The following is an 18042-nucleotide window of genomic DNA, read 5'->3' as shown; positions in this document are numbered from 1 at the left end:
AATTTCAAGTGAAATTCAATACTATAAATCAAATGTGTCGCGTAGGAAAAAAACCCGACTTTTTCAATCCTCCAAAAATCCTACGGAGAGCTCTTTAATTCAAAAGATTTCCAAATGGATTCTAAGAATTCTTATCCTATAGATATTTTTTCTACCTGGGTCATTAATTCATAGGATTGCAATCCATAGGAATTTTTTTCATAGAAAAAATTTCATCCACTCCAACCTTTTGAGAAGAACCGTGCATTTTTACTGTGCACAATCAAATATCATTTGAAAACTATAATATTGAAAGAAGAGGATCATGCAAATTAAAAAAGGCCCAAAATAATCCTTTGAATCAAAGAGGGCTTAAACTCTTTGGCAATGGAAGCCTCTGTGTGTTATTCTCATATGCACTATAGAGTGCATGTGTTTGCTTTACATAATTATATTATTTTCAAAATACAATTATAATGTGTTTGTGTTTCGTTTAACAAACTTTTTCGGCATGTGTGATCTGCAGGATGAAATGTTAAATCTGCACTGCAATGTACTTTTAATCTTAGTATCGAGAGATTTAGAAATATTTCGAAAGAGTTGAAGAATAAAGAGATAGTTGTACCAAGCGTTATATATGAAAATTCCTATGCGTCTATAGTTTGTTTCTTAAAAAAGAATCCTGGAGTAAGATAAATGCCACCGATTTCAGTGAAAAATGCACATACTCTAAATGAGAATTCCAAATTTTTTTCCAGTAACATTTATGATTTTCTTTTTAATCAAGGGACTATGTAGAACTTCGGACATAATTCGGTTGTTTAAATTCATGCTTTGATCATATACCAGTGCTTTCGGGGAGGGATCCATTTTGTCCTAGCAAATGTTCTAGAACACTGAGGAGTCCGGAGTACATTTTCAAAGGAAAAACAAAATGAATGTCGCAGATTTCCGAGCCAAGCAAAGATAAGCAGGGCCGACTGTGCCAGGCATCCATCCGGCGCTGCGATGCTGGGAGACGGAACAAACAAGGTTGCGGTTAAACTGACTGCAGACCGGGACCGGGGTGGGCTGGTCCCAGAGGTGGGCCTAGAAGGCCAGGTACACATAGCTGCCGGCCACGCGAGTCGCGGGCGTGGGCCCGGTTACCACGAGGAAAAGGACGCGGACGCCGAGGGCGCGGATCCGGGCCCCGCGCTGCCCCCCCGAGCCGAGCCTGCACTGAAATGACGAAGCTACCCGCCGGGCTTCCCACGCCCGCACGCGAGGCCCACCACGTGCACGGTGCACCGGGGAGCTCTCGCGCGGCCGTCCCACCCAAGCGGTCCAAGCGGTGGACCGTGGACGCGGCTCACCGTCCCACCAGGGAGAGTAGGTGAGGGAGAGAGGTAAGCGCTGCGACTTCACGGCTAACCGCGAGTGCCTCCTTTTTATTTTTTTACTTACCGTGCCACAATGACCGGTGGGGCCACACTACGACCGGGCAGCACCAGGACCCCTCTGACAGCGTTTAGGGGTGGTATGTGGGTCCCGCCGGTGGAGGAGCGGGTCTCAGGAGTGACACGTAACGTGGGCACAGCTGGGCTGAAGGGCACGCGCGCGTGGCGTGAAGCGAAGAGAGAGAGAGAGAGAGAGGAGCCGGAGTGTTACCGCGGGTTATAAAATTATTGCCGTCCTTTTTACCGCCCTAGCGTAGTGGCCAGTGGCCTAGCCTGCCGCTACTTTTACCACCAGGTCAAGTCAAATCGACTCTGCCCAAACAGCGCCTTTTCTGATCTGTACTGTACTGTTGTTAGTACTCCCCTGTTACTCGCCCTTTCTCTCCCTCTCTCGTTTTTTTTTTACTCTATTCGTAACTTGAACGACAGTACATCATGCAACACTGCAATAGTAATGCGCCAGCAGCAGCGCAGTGCTTGCTTTGGTCAGTGAGCAAACCAGCCGCAGCGATTAACCAGAGCCAGGCAACGCAACCACGCTGTATATACTGGCCCAGGAGGGAAAAGATCTACTGGTAATCGAATCGAAAGGAAGAAAGTACTGGGGCCCATGATATTAACGACAAGAGAACAGTACGTAGCTCCATTTACACACCGAGATACACCCTCTGACCGGTTGATCGACCGAAAAGTGACACGTCCTGCCTCGCCCCGCAAACAACGTCGTACGTCCGCGTCAAGATGGTAATTAGCTAATGTACGTAGTGTACTAACAGGGGAGTAATTAATTTTCCTTGCGCTTGTTTGATCACGGGTGGTACATGCAGGCACGTACGCGCTGGCTTTTTTTTTGTTAAAGGACGCGGTAGCTAGCCAGTGACCGGAGAGTGGCCGGAGCTAGCTACATGGGCGAGCTCATTAATGCGACGACGTTGATGGGCCGTTCGTTCAGGGCGCGTGTGCATGCACGTACCGACAAGGCGTGAATGGGAGGAGAAAAGGAGGCACCGATTCAATGGAATGGTTAATTTGAGCGCCGGGTACTTCCAATTTGGAACGGCTTTGCTAGACCGCGGGAGGCTGTTTTTTCTTGTTCTTTTTTATGCGGGTAAAGCACAATCGAAACTAAGCCGCCGCCCGATGCCCCGTGACAATCACAGTTGAGGCGGAGCACGGCCTGGACTCCCTGGAACGGGGGAGCTGCCGGCGACGCGAAGCGCGCTGTGGTGGACACGGCTCTGAGAAAAACTGTGGCTATTTTTCAGTTAACTGGTTTTAAAGCAAAATGTTTGAAATCTAAGTTGACGAATCAGATACGTTAGATTAGGATATTAAGGTCATCTTCGATCTCTCCACTTCCACTGATATCGTTGCATTAAGATCCGACGGTCGAGCACTTCAACGGATCTCTAAATAAAAATCAAATAGGTCAAATTCTTTCTCAATAGCAAACCCCCCAAAAAAGACTATTCTAGGTTATTATTATTATTGTGCGTAAAATAGTAAAAGCAAAGTCCCATGGAGTTTACAATTCCAAGTACAACCTAGACTTTGAGTAAAATTGTTTTTTTTTTAGGAAATGGCCCTGAGCAAAAAAAAAATTACAAACGAGCTATGCGTGGAGAAACACCAACATGACAAATCAGCATGCATCTCGAACACACTACTAGAAACTAGAGTTTTCCCTAGACAGAAATCCCCTAGGTGAAAGGCAAAAAACCATAGGTAAAGGTTTTAACTAGGGCTTGCCGGGAAGGAACAAGGAGAGGTCGGCAGGGGGGCGAGAGCGGGACTGTAGGGGGCGGCGAGCCAGCGACCTGAGCTAGCGGGGAGGAGGATTTGGTGGAGACAGAGTTGGCGGAGGATTTGGGGGAGAAAGAGGGCCTTTTTCCTTTTTTTTCTCGTGAACGGGGGGCTGGCCAATTTACAGGCGCGCTTACTGAGGGGCCTATGTCGATGTCCCAAAAATATCGGGCTCCATCGACCAATTCACCCATGGGAAATTGAAAAAAATGGCGCGGCCGAGTTTCCCTTGGAGCCAACGTGCCATTCTTCTTCACCTACTGCACACACTAAACGCAAGGTAAAGCACATTGCTCTTTTTTTTGCACAGAAATCATTCTTTACCTAGAGTTTACTGTTCATAACTTTACTGTCCCAAGCGGATTGAAATCAGCTCTAGGTGAAGGCGTGGGCTCTAGGGAAAACTCTAGTTTCTAGTAGTGCGTACACCATGTTGTCACGACGTTAGTGAACCGTTCACACATGTGTAATGAAAAGCTTCGCTCGCCTACTGTTAAACTTGCTATCGGCAAGCTGCGAAAATGACCGCCGCCAACTAAACCGTTCACGTAGGAAAAGAAGGCCATCGGAGTCAAAGATGGAGAATATCAATATGCTCATTCAATGGGGGCAGAGAACCCCTAGAAAGCAAGAAGAGCGTTGTTGATGGATCTCGCTACATAACTTTCAACACCAAGATCCCAGATAGGAACCTCCAGAATAGGGAGCTATAGGGAAATTAGAATGACAACAAAGCCAAATCTGGTCATGCAGAAGATGGAGAAGAAAACCATCAACACAGAATATGAGAGGAGGCACCATGTGGAGATCTAGAAAATGTGTAGCCCTTTCCTCCAGCTTGTTCCAACTGGAAGGAGTTCGAAGAAGCACCCGAAAGATCCACAAAGCACGAGGGATTTTTGGATACATGGGGAGAGACGCCTCAGATCTGACGTTGGCAACCATAGGAAACATGGCAGTGGAGGAGTCAAGATCTGAGGTGAGGATTTTATTGGAAGAGGAAGAAGAGAAGGTCGAATCGCTGCCACCATGCCCGGTGAACCCGAAGCATGGAAAAACAGGAAAAGCATAGCCACCGGATTAACCAGATCCCACATGAAAGAGCTTCCGATCCAAGGCAACATCAAATGTGTGATGACGGTTTTCAAGGACTAAAATGCCCTATAACTTTAGAAGGCATAGCAGAGGAAGGCGAACCACGACGTGCATCACAATATTTTTCTCCCTTCCTCGTCAAGGTTTTTGTTATTACTCATTAAAGTGTGATTCTGATTTCACAGAAGACAAATATGATTAAAGTTTAATCATCACTACATTTTAGTATGCAAGGCTTGCACATATTTCTAGATTATCTATTTGACCAATAAAATGTGAGTTATGTGTCACAAAAATATATCATTCAAGTCGTTAGTCAAATAGGTGATTCGAAGATACAAGCGTCTTAACGTACCCGGACGAAGGGAGCTGACGCATGCAGGAGCATACCCCCTTCTCAGATTGCTCCACACCATCTTTATACCGATCTCGAAGCAACTACTCTCTTTACGTTACAGACAAAATACGCGAACGTAACAAATTGATGCTTAGCTTTTCTTATATTATCAGATTGCCATGCAATTCATTAATTCAAGAGTTTTTCTTAGTGTTTAATTTCTTCGCTGCATCTTCACAGTTCTACAGTATTTCGATGTCGTAAATGTTCCATTAACTTAGAGCACCCGTTCCATAATTTCTTCTGCGCCCTTGCATAAGTTTGTATGGCGACATCGCATTGATGCGTCAGGGTGTACATCGCCGGACGCCGGTGTACCGTAGCTCCCGCCACATGCATGTCTCCTCCTGGGCCATTGTTCGCGGGCCTTGTCGTCGCTGCTGGACACGACATGATCGATGCCTCCGATCCCCTCCCTCCTTGTAATTACGTGGATGCATGTGTTGGTCGATCCATATATACGCGCCGATCCAACGACAATCAAGATTAACATGCTGCAACGTATGAACTGTGGTTATTGGACAGTAATGCTTTCGTCAAAACGATTATTGGCGACAATGATCAATGCCGTGGCCGCCAAATTATGTAAAAGAAACGACCGCTGGCGCTGGTAGCGAGAGTGGGACCGGAAGTGGACCAGAGCCAGTTCCCTCCGGCCGGCAGGCCCCGCTACTCGGATGAGTAACGCAGAAGCAAAACAGGAAAAAATACTTGTCGATCGCGAGGAGTCAGGAAGGAAAGAGAAAAAAAAAGGGGGAGAGAGATCAGCGCCTCAGCGGTCGATGGATCGACACAGATGAGAAGGGAAGAGTGTGTACACTAGAGCTAGCTTGATGCCTTTGCTTTGCTTCGATCTGCTTTGCTTGCTTCTCAATACACATGGATATGCATGTCGGCAGCGCCTGCACGCCGAAGGGCTGACAGCCCTCTTAAATTAATTTAACCGCATCTACTCCTGTGGTATATACGCAGCGCTTGTTAGTTGTAGTACTGACTCCGTCCAATAAATAAGGAATTATTAGTTTTCTTTTGACCAATACTTTGACCACAAATTACTCTATTAATATATAATTATATGACATAGATTCATATCCATTATATTTCTACTAAATGATATTTAATTATGGTTATGATTTTGATAACGTTAGTCACATATTCATGAAGTAATTTATGGCAAAAGGTTGGTCAACCGAATCCTAACATGCCCCGTATTATTGGACGGAGGGAGTACTTACTAGTATCAATGGAGTACTCTTTTTGTTCCTAAATACTTGTCGTGTACTAAAACCACCACAAATATTTAGGAACGGAGAGAGTAGCACCTGCCCAAAGGACTCCTTTTTTAATTGTATCGGATTATTATGGATCACCTGTCTCGACGAAATGCGACTGATCACTCTAGCTAGAATGCATCTCTCCGGTGCCAAAACAGCAGAGCAACTGAGGCTTTGTTTATTTGAGTTTCTACTTCAGCTTTTGGTACTTTTGGTGCTTAAGCACGTCCGGAAGTGCTTCTCAGTTTCATGTGTAAAAAAAATTGATTTTAAGATTACTAGAAGCACCAAACGTTGAAACAGAAGTCCAAACAAATAGGACCTGAGCAACCAACACGCTAGCTGTGGCACGTCCATGACCTGGCTCTTCTTGCACGAAGCAGAGCTAGCGCGGTGATGCCGTGATGGGCCAAAGCAGACTGACGGTGGAACAACGAACGTAGCCACGTAGGACATCAGCACTGGAGTGCGCACTATTCTTATCCCGCTGTGTCCCCCCGTGTATGCACGCCACAAAAGGAGGCTTCCCCCCATCACGTGCCTGCTCCGCTTTCTCTAACAAGGTTGTAGCTCTGCGGCTGGAGAGTTAAGTATGATAGGACAGTGCTTGTGTTAGTCAGTGTTGCTAGTTAAGAGAGTTAATTAAGCCATCGAGTAAAGTAAGACGTTTTACCCACACGAGCGTGGGTCCGGCTTTGTTAGTTACAATCCCGATCGTACGGACGAGTGCTTTGCAGCAAAGCTACCAGTAATAATCCCAAGCATGCCTCGCGGTTCATTTTTTTTTTCTGGTTTTGTTATGGGCAAGTTGCCTCATTTTTAGTCATGGATCAATCGGTTTCTCTACCATTGGATTTGGTTTGCACGTTAAGATTCGGAAAGAATAATGGAGTAGGATATACAGCGGATAGATGAAAATCTAATGGCTCGGATGCATCGACGTGCGGATTAGCAATACTATAGAGAAGAAGCATACTAGCTACTGAAAAATTTGGTACAGAGTGAAATGTATATAGAGAAGAAGCATATTATAAAGATCAAACACCGGAAAATTTGGTATGTGAGTGAAATTTTATCGACAACGCCTTGTCTTAACGAAACAAAATACGTTAACTTTTATAAAATGGAGGGAGTAGATGCTAATCCGATGAATACATTGACAACGCTATCCAGCTTTTCACCGTTTCCTAGAGCCTGTACAAAGAAACAGTTACAAGTATTTCCTCTATTTCTAAATTCTCGCCGGTTCTAGTATACATTTGAAATAAGAATATAAGCGCAAACGGAAGGAGTACGTAACAAGTAATTATAATTACTCAGTTATATAATCAGAGGTCGCGGACGAGGGTGTGCAGGAGAAGAGGTGTCACACGAGGCCGGCAAGATTAAGACGAAAGCGACCCGGGTGGTTAGCGAGCGCCAGCTCCCAGTTGGAGCCAAAAGTGGAGGTCATGCCATGCCCATCCATGCTGTTGGACCCCCTCTGTCTGTCTTTGGAGAAAAAACATTCCCCTGCTTCCATGTTAGTAGTATCCCCTTTCACGCCATTGCCAATCCCAACGAGAAGATCAAGCCTGCTCTCTTTTCTCTCCCTCGGCCGATCGAAGACGTACGCAGCAGTTGGAGTTTTATCAACGAGAGAGACGACGACCCATGCATGATTTTGCTCCTCGCTTTCTTTCATTTTCAACAGCGAAGAACTGCGAAAAATGCACAGCACTGATGTACATATGAAAGCGAGTCCGAAACGGACAACATGTGACTCGTCTAACCCCAAGCAGGCCGGGTCGATGGTGCTATCACCAGGGTGCTAATTGCTTTGCTTTACGCCAGGTGTATCTGCGTACAACACGCATGTGACCCGTAGCTCGACTAACTCCATCAAAGCGGGTCTGGTCTAACTCAAAGTTCTTAAAAGAAAAGAAAAGGAGTGAAGTAAGAAGAAGAAGGTAGAGACCGATCTAAGGAAATCAATCACAGAACATTGTAGGGCCCTTGGTGCTTCCTTTGATGTATCTCAAGTTTCTGTTCGGCCATGCTTTGAATTATCAAACCCTCCCGCAGAGGGCCCCCTTGCCTCTCAAATCTCAGCATTTTTTCAAAGCAGGCGGTAGCTTCTTTCAGTCCTTTCAATCAGAAATAAAACTACTCACATTTCTTTTTTGCTCCGGTAGGCCCATGAATGACATGAATTAGTAAAGAAAGCACTAATCAACGAGCCAGCAAAGTGGAGTTTTGCTTTCGGTTTCAGGGCCCTAATTAACCATCGATGTGGCCGCATGTGTCCATATTGATCTAACAATCCTTACATCTTTTTTATCTCATGAGAAATTTCTCATGCCAGGAGTAGTAGTACTCTGCTAGGCTTTGTCTCTTGAATACGGACCACCGTACGTGCAGCCATTAATAGGGGCAAGGTGCAAAATTAAATGGATGTCGTAGTCCGACAAATCTATAGGACATACCGAGATCTTGACAGGTTATAAGTTGCAGCGGGTACGTATGTATGTATGGGCACGTTGATCATCTTCAACATCCGTGCGTTAAGGCACATATGGTCCAGGCGTGACAGATGGTACTTGTTGGACCCCTGCCGTCACCATTCATTACGTTGCGTGGTCACCCCGAGCTAAATGTGACGCGTTTATGTAAAGCTGTGAATGCAAACCGCTAATTAACTCTTTCTTCCATATTCTTCGCAAAAAAAAGAAGAAGCTCTTTCTCCCATAAGTCTAAAAAAGAGAGCTATTTCTCCCATATTGCAGTAGGACAACAATTTAGAATTTTTTTCAATCAGGGCCTCGCCCCAATCCATTATGAAACATAATGAAAATACAAAGATCAACATTTCCAGAAATTGAGAGAACGAGGGAAAGGTTGAAAGGATTAGGTTTAACTACTGAGCATGAAACTCGATATTGATGCCCGCAATCGGAACGTAACTAGAGTAATATGGATAGAAAAAGATGCTTTTTTTTTTTCTTTCAACTGTTGGTTGAGTGTAGTACTTCTATCTGAACTTTCACAATGAGAAAATCTCGATCCTTAAATTTCATGTTGCGGGGATATTGACACCAATTCCAGGCAAAACCGGTACTAAGTAGGGAGACATGCAGGATCCACTTATGTCTTGTTCCTGGGTCACTAGGGACTTGCTAGTTCAAACGTTTTACTTAACTTAAGATTTGGAGGTTGGCCTCGAAGCGAGGCACTGCGTACGGTCAAAAAAATAAGGAGAAAACTGAAGTCAACGTTTTCCCCAACCTTTTAAGGACTCATCTCCCATTTCATTTCTTTGAACCAAGATATAACCTTCCCGTCAAAAATTTAGGTACTCTCTCTGATCCATAATAAGTGTCTCAGATTTTGTATTAGATCTGAGACACTTTTTACTTATGGAAGGGAGTACTAGCCATCCTAGATATACTGGTGTGATATGGCGACATTCCTTAAACCAATAACAACATTGTTCTTCCCCGAATAAAATACATTGTGGGTCCTAGTTGTTTCATAAAGGTGTCAGGTTAGTTCTAAATTTTTCAAAATGCACGTTTAGATCCTTATAGTTTCACAAGTTGTTCATCCGAGGTCCTAATGATGTGTCTGGGCGCGTGTGATGTGTCGACGTGGTCCACCTGTCAACTTATGAAACTATTAGGCCCTTTATGCATTTTGAAAGTTCAGTACTAACTTAACACCTTTGCGAAATAATTAGAACCGTATTTACTGTTCTTCCCACGACTCGGTTTTTACCTTCTCATTTCCATTTGGCCATCTCGAAGAGGGATCTCCTGTCTTTTCTCTTCGGTCGCTGGCCACCCTGGATAAGCTAAGCCAGCCCCTTCTTTCACAATTTCCCTTTTTCAGTTTTGTCTTCTCCTTCCCGCCCGCTCCGTGCATATATGCAGGGCATGCCTCACCTTTGATTGCTACACACGCCTCCATGGCAGATCGATCGAGTGGTGGTTCATGCACGTAGCTATAGCTAGCCCATGTCAAAAGATATCTTAGGACCCATCGACACATGGCTATCCATCGCTTAAATCTGTATACAGACTTGGAGCCTTGGAAGCCGAGAATGGACCATTGTGTATCGCCATTGGACGTCTTCTTCTTCCCACACACTTCTGCATATTTTATCCATAAAAAATGTCATACATTTAGTACAAAATTTGTAATAACTTAATACAAAATGAACGATACTATTAGAATACTTAAACAATTTTGTGAGCACCATGCGGCCAACGAGATGGAAAAAAGAACACAATTTTTTTTCTAGAATACGCCTAAGCAGGCGTATCATCGTTTATAGATAGAAGCTGCTAAGAAGCAGAAAAAGATACAAATGTCTTTATCCCGTGTCTCTCCACGGAATTACAGAGTCTCGCACAAAATGGAAAAAGAAAGAGGGATTACAGAATAGCTTGGCATCTCTCCAATTCCGCCATTCGGAAGAGATATCGGCAAGGAGGGATGTTCTACAGGGGCGTTTGTTGTCGAAAACGATGCCGTTTTTGTGCTTCCATATAGACCAGCAAACGAGGCTGATGCCTATGGCCAAGTCCCTCCTTTCGTTACCTGCGATAGTAAGGTTGTCCCACCAGTTGACGAGGGTCGAGATCTGTGATGGAGTCCAATCCGCCTTGTGCCAGGATGCGAAGACGTCATGCCAAATGGACCTAGAAAGAACACCCCAGCAGCAAATGGTCGATGGTCTCTCCTTGATCGCAGAGGGGGTAGAAGGCAGGGTGATCCAAGCTTCTCCTTGCCAGGCGATCTGCAGTCCAGCAGCGCTGCCGTCCTACAAGCCACATTAAGATCTTGCATTTATTTGGAGCTTTCGATTTCCAGATTAGATCGTAGCCTGACATGGCTTCTCTGCCCCCGAAGAAGGCGCCGTATGCAGATTTCATCGAGAATCTGACTGAAGCAGACCAATTCCAGTAGAAGAGATCTTCTCCATCGCCCGGCAGAACAACATTGTTGACACAGTCCCACAAAAGAAGGAACTCCTGCCAATGTTCAGCGACGATGTCAAGGTTAAGGAAGCGAGCCCAGCGATTGCCGGTGAGGGCCTCCTTGACAGAGAGCAGCCTCTCGCTTCTGTGGACAGCAGCAAAGATATGAGGGGCGAGGTCTTTGAATCGAGAAGAAAAGAACCACGGATCAGTCCAGAACGCCGTGGAGTTCCCATCCAGAGCCAGAGCAGAAGTGGCGGCTTCGAAAAGGTCGACAGCCGGTGGCAGAGGACGCAGAGAGAGATCCTGCCAAGGGCGGTTCTTGTCAGTTCTTTGAAGCCAGAGCCATTTGGTCTGCAGCGCCACGTTGAGAAGGCGCAGATTAGGGATACTGAGACCACCAAATTTGCATGGAGCGCAGACGACATCCCAGGCACCAAGCAGTTGCCGCCGCTAACTTCTTTCTTCCCTTTCCAAAGGAACCCACGGCAAATCCTCTCGATACTCGAAATGGTTTTGGAAGGAAGTTCGAGGGAGAGCATAGCATACACTGGGATGGCGGGAAGGGTAGATTTGATCAGAGTGAGACGACCTCCCATAGATAGCATGGCAGCCCTCCAACTCTGAAGCTTGGAGCCAATCCTGTCCAGCAAAAGCTGCATCTGGGCAGGGGAAAGCTTACGGTGATGTAGGGGGAGGCCCAAATAGGAGCAATGGAAGCCGTCGTTTCGGCAAAGATGTGCTTCGAGAAGATTGACTTGAGCCTCGTTGCAACGTATAGCGTGGGCAGAAGATTTGGACAAGTTGACTTCCAGGCCAGAGGCTTCGCCGAAGTCTTCCAAGATGGACGATTAGGCGAAGAAGTCTCTTTCGTTCAGCGCCAGGAACGTGACGATGTCATCCGCAAAAATGGAGGTACGGTGTCGTAAGCCACAGTCCGTCAGCACTCCCTCCTCGTGAGCTCGCAGTAACAAAGAATTGAAGATGTCCATTGCTATCACGAAGAGCATAGGAGATAGAGGGTCTCCCTGACGAAGACTGCGAAGGTGGGCAATCGAATCCCCTGGGATGCTGTTGAGAAGGATTTTAGTCGTGGCAGTCCCCAAGAGTCCGCCAATCCAGGTGATCCATCTTCTTCCAAATCCACTGTGGACGAGAACGTTGAATAGGAAGGACCAGTGGAGAGAGTCAAAAGCTTTGGAGATGTCAAGCTTAAGAAGGATCGAAGCACGGCCTTTAGAGTGAAGCTTCCGAACAGAGTTTTGAACCAGTGAGAAGTTGTCGTGAAGACAACGCCCTTTGATGAACGCACTTTGCTAGATGCCCACGATATCCAGCAGGCGAGGAGTCAGTCTGTTCGCGAGGACCTTGGCTATGAAATTTCCCAAGGCGTGGTTGAGGCTGATGGGCCTGTAATCCTGGATGGTCCTTGCGTCTTCCTTCTTAGGAAGAAGACATAGATAGGCTTGATTGAGCGATTCCAAACCATTGAATCGCATTTGGTGGAAGAAGTTAAAGCATTCTACCATGTCTTCTTTGATAATGGGCCAGCAACGCGAGAAGAAAATGCAGGAGAAGCCGTCTGGGCCTGGGCTTTTGTCGTGAGGAGACGTGCGAATCATCGTGAGGATCTCTTCCTCTGAGAATGGACTCTCCAAATCGGAGTAGTCGCTGGCCATGATGTGAAGAAAGTCCAGGTCTGACGAGAAGTCTTTGTGGGCTGCCGATCCAATGATGGACTGGAAGAATTTCTCGGCCACTTGCGCTTTGTCCACGTGATCCGATACGATGCTGCCCTCATCATCGAGTTTGACAATGAAGTTCTTCCACCTTCTGTAGCTAGCATGGGAATGGAAGAAACGAGTGTTGGCATCGCCCTCCGAAAGCCACAAAAGCCTTGATCGCTGCCGGGCGATTGTTCTCTCTAGAGAAGAGAGCCCGAGGAATTTATGCTTCAGCCTCCTACGTAGGAAACGTTCATCCACCGAGAGGGAGTGGTGCTCCATGGCCACATCGAGACGGAGGATGAGCTCTGAGCAGACCAAGATTTGGAGTTTGATATTGCCGATCCTGTTGTCGCTCCAACTCCGCAGTGCCTTCGCGCAAGCCCTCAACTTGGCTGAAAATCGTTTGAAGGGATTGGCCACATAAAAACCATCAATTTTGACTCAGTGAGCTTCAAAATGGAACCTTCTGCCCATGCGAATATCGGCGTCCAGGTCTAACAGTAGGGGGGCGTGGTCTGAAACCGCGGTGGCGAGAGCAGAAAAAAAAGAATTGGGGCGTGCAGCGTCCCAGTCCACGGAGGTAAAGATGCGGTCAAGTTTCTTGAGAGTGGGGGATTCTCTCTCGTTCGACCACGTGTATCGTCGTCCCGCGAGGTACGGTTCCTTGAGATCAAGATCCGTGAGAAGTCGTCTGAAGTGAGACATGGAAGTGCGGTGGGGACGGGCATTGCTTTTGTCCGCAGCGTGAACAATGGCATTGAAGTCGCCCATGATCGCCCAGGGACCTGCATGTAGATCTCGCACGTCTCGAAGCTCTTGAAAGAAAGAAGACCGATCTTGGTCTCGCTGGGGGCCGTAGACCGAAGTGAGCCACCAGTTCCCCTTAGGAGAGTCCACGTAGAGGGTGATAGAGTGTTCGGAGAAATGGGCATTAGACAGCTTGACCTGGATAGAGTCCCAGGCCACGAGGATGCCCCCTCAAGTACCCATAGTAGGGAGATAGGCGAAATCATTAAAATTATTGCCTAAGCAGTCCGTGATTACAATTTGATCCACCTCTTCGAGTTTAGTTTCTTGGAAGCATACAATAGAAGGGGCGTAACCGATGACAACTTGAAGAATAGCTGCGCGCTTGGCCGGGGAGTTCAGGCCACGCACGTTCCACACGCGTATCTTTGTGTTTTGCGACATGGGGCAAAACACCATACACCACCTGCACTAGGCTTAAAGCCCAACACCCGCCTAGACATCATCCAGAAGCGGGATGGCGCCCGTGTTCCATCCAAAGAGGGCGAGGATGGCAGAAATGTGCTCCTGTGAAAGAGGCTTCTCGAAGACCTTGAGGTAGGCCTATAGCGCATCCTCCCCAATACGCTCACCTTCGTGTGCGATCACAAGCCGTGAGATCAGGAATTGCTGTTGGCCCTTGATGGAGGAGCCAGGCCGCTTCCTTAGGGCAATTCTTTGACTGCGACCAACTGGGCCACCGCAGCCGCGTTTGGAACGTGGTGCAGGGAGAGGGAGAGGGAGAAGGGAGGACGTTTTCTTGCGGAGGCGCGAGCGGAAGGAATCCGCCGGCGGAGGGGACGGCGGACAGGGGCGCAGCGGGGTGGAAGGTTCTGCGTCGGCCGAAAGTGAGCTTCCACATGGGGAAAGACTCACTCTGAAGAAATCCAACTATGGGCCGAAGGAGGCCGCCTGGGTTTGGGCCGGCGAAGAGAGCGCTAAGGCCGGGGAGGCGAAGCCCAAACCGGGACCCTGGGCCGAAGGCGAATCAGGGCCCGAATCCGTCGTCGAGGAGAGAGCACAGGTCACGACAAGAGGGGAGGGAGCCAGCTCTAGGGCTGAGGCAGGCGCCGGCCCCACGCCTAGCGGCAGGGAAGAAACGGGGAGCAAACCAATGCAACTCATGCTAGCCTCCAGCAACATGGGATCTGCTGCCTTCTCTCCAAGGTCCACCGAAGAGCAGGAAGAACCATGTGGCTACAAGTCCAAAAGCGCAGGAAAGAATCTTTTGACCGACAAAGCACCAGCAGGGGCAGATAGAATCGCCCTTTTGGACGTCTGCACGGTACCCGGTCCCACCGGCTTGGGAATTCGAATCGCCGACCGAGTACGCCACTCTGATCCCCCCGCCGGAGTGCTGCCGCCACGGGACAACTCCGACCAGCCGCCTTGTACACTGTCGTCGTCCGCAACGCCCCGGCGACAAGCGAAGAAGCGGCTCTTGGGATCCCGGCGAGAAGGGCTGCTGCACGGATCCATGTCGAAGTCGTCACTGTCGTCGAAGTGATCCTGGGTGCCACCATCGGATCTGTCCGTAGACAGCTCCTGATCTTCGATGCAAAGCACATGGATGAAGACTGGGTAATCGAGAACCTAAACTTCCTTAGGGATGAGATCTTCCACTGAAAGGCAGAGAGCAGGGTCGATCTCCTGATCTTGGGGTGGAGGGGGCTCCGGAATCCCCAAGATCGTTTCTTTGGCGATCCGTCCTGGGTCGTCGGTCCAGACGTAAGCAGAGAAGCGGCCGAGATCCTCCTTCTGAGCCGTCTCCGTCCCAAGGCGCTCGATCCAGCAAGCAGGGCCAAGGATGGCGGCCACCGTCTCTTTGTCGCAGGCATGAGGCAGGACTCTGTCCAATTCCACCCGGACCCGAAAACGGAGACGACGAAGGCGGGCTTGAAGCTGCTGGTTCCAGACGCCGAATCGGAGGGAGAAGCGGCAACCCTCAAGCTGCCCGGCGGCGAGAAGGGCGTCCCTTGCCCCGCGAGAATCCAGCACGCACCGAAAGTCTGCCGGCCAGAATGGGCAAAGAACAAAACGGTCAGCCACCGCCGGGCAAAGACGGTAAATCATGCCCCGAGCCTCTGAGACAGGAACCCGACGGCGCTCTCCAAACACTGAGACCGTCAGGCTTCAGACGAGAGAGTCCTCCGCCTCTTGAATGGCGCACGAACGGGGGATGATGACGCGTTCAACCGGGGGCCGCGCCAAAAAGAGAATCTTGGACGCCCGGACGGCCGGAGTCGGAGTAGAGACCGGCGCACCGTGGGAGGGCACAGGGCTAGAAGGGAGCGGCCGCGAGGGAACGACAGCCGGCGCATGGATCTGGAGAGAAGAGGAGGGACGGGGAAGAAGACCCGGCAGAGAGGAGGGGAGCAAGGCCGGGCGGGAGGTCGACGGTGAACGGGAGCAACCCTACTGGCGGACGAAAGGGGGGGGGGGTTTCCATGTGGAGGGTGGGAGGGAGAACAGGGGCAGGGGAAGGTGGGGGAGGACTCAATATTTTAAGAGGAAGCAGTTTTCCACAGCAATGGATAATACTCCCTCCATTTCACAAAGGTTAATATGTGTTTTTACATGCATGAAATTTATATCAATATATTCGTCTTTAAAAATTCTTTCTAATAATCATAATCATGATTTTGTATCATATAGGTTACGTATTAATAGAGTAATTATTGGTTAAAATCTTGTCTTAACGAAACAAAATATGCCAACTTTTATGAAACGGAGGGAGTATACCATGTTACCATGTATACAATGTATACAGGCAGTAGAGAAATAAGACACGACGTCGACAACCGCCTGTCCTTCTTGGCAGTCGGGAAGCACGCCGACGTATGGCGGCTCAAAGGAGATGAGGTTTGTAAATAAAGAGAGAGAGAGAGGGGAAAATTGCCTACGATGCAAACACTCTACGGTGGCACGATCGATATGCCCCGCAGACCGGCGAGTATGATGAGTTTACAGCAATGCATAGAACAAACATGCATGTACTGCTGCCTTGCTGAAATTTCGGTGAAGACGACGCGTAACGAACGGTGAGGTAAGCCAAGGGGAGAAGGCCGAGGGGCAATGATGGCCTGCGTCTGCCCAGTTTGTCATGTCTCTCGCGGAGTGGGCGACTGAAAAAAATTCAGGGTTTTTTTGTTTTCCAGCCAGTTTAATTCCTCCTCGACTATCAGGGGACATTTCGTCAGTAAACGGTGAGCTATAGAGAAGCAGACAGGCCAAACAAAATTATGCAGATTTAGTCAAATTTCAGGGAACAGGGAAATACTTGCGATTGCAACAGCAGCAGGTGAGCAGGGCCACCAACCATTGTTAAACGCGGCGTACAATCGGGTAACATCACGGGGTATGTACTTGCATTAGGCGACGGATTAGCGTGGCTGATGGGACAAGGACCTCATCCGGTCCGGATAGATCAAGGGCCGCCTCTTGGCAGCCCGCCACTCGAAATCTAGAACCAATAAAACGCGTCCTGCTCTTTTGCTTACTTGTTACGACGCAATTAAAGGTCAAATTATACACGTTTGAGGTGTTTCTCACGCAAGAGGGTACTCTACTATTGTACTGCACTCGGCGATCCCTGAAGATGTTCTTTCGTGCGTCTGCCCAGTGCGCTAGAGCCTAGAGGTTTTCTCGTTTTCAGATTGAACAGTTACAGTTGCAACTTGCTGCCAAAAAAAAGAAATCAATTGCAACTCACTCTTGAAAGAGCCAAATATGGTTAGTCATGTCTCAAGTTAGTACATGGATGGTTTCATTTGATACGTCATCTGCCAACTATTATACGTGTTGCCATCTCTCGCAAACTCAATTATTTTCAATTACTCTTGGACAATGGATGAAGCGATGCTTTTCATGGCCATAGATTTTGAAAGGATACTTCTTGGTCAGTTCTTGCCGTGGGATTTTAGCATTTACTACTATAGTTTTACCCCGTGTTTCAAAGGTCATCATACGGCCACCAATTGGGCCTCTCTCAGTTCTGCACGTTTCCGCTGAGACAGAGGGCCAGGTACAATGCATCGCTGACAAAAACAAAAAAAATTCAAATAGTGCATCATTTTTACTGGGCTGCAAAAAGTGGAGGCCTACCAGTGGAAGGTTCGTACTTGCGCACTAACATGCCGGAAGCTAGCGCGCGGATCACATGCTGGATCACGGCCTTAATGAAATGGGGGCTTTGCCTTGTCGCTACCTATGGGCCCTATTCGATCCATGAAACTTTGTTTGCTGTCGAATACAGAAGCCTCACCTTAAAAAGAGTTTTGCTATTTCTTAGACGAACTATTTCTTAGTCGATGATAACAACTTTTAATTTAATCTTGAAGATTCGTGTAAAATTAATGTAGATCCGATGGATAAGAAAATCTTGATTGGAGGCTACGATTGTTAATTGATAAATAACTATTTCTTAGACGACTGAGAAATAGACGCTTCCAAAAAAAAAAACCTTTGTCGAATTACTTAAATACAGAGCTCCAAGTCCTCAGAAGTAGGTCCGCTCAACAATTCAAGCCTTCGTCCTGGCGGCATGCCAAATTATTTTGGGATGGAGGGAGTATTTTGTAACAA

The sequence above is a fragment of the Brachypodium distachyon genome, chromosome 3, assembly GCF_000005505.3.
Source record: "Brachypodium distachyon strain Bd21 chromosome 3, Brachypodium_distachyon_v3.0, whole genome shotgun sequence".
Classification (NCBI taxonomy): Eukaryota; Viridiplantae; Streptophyta; class Magnoliopsida; order Poales; family Poaceae; genus Brachypodium; species Brachypodium distachyon.
This window is presented reverse-complemented; position numbering follows the sequence as displayed.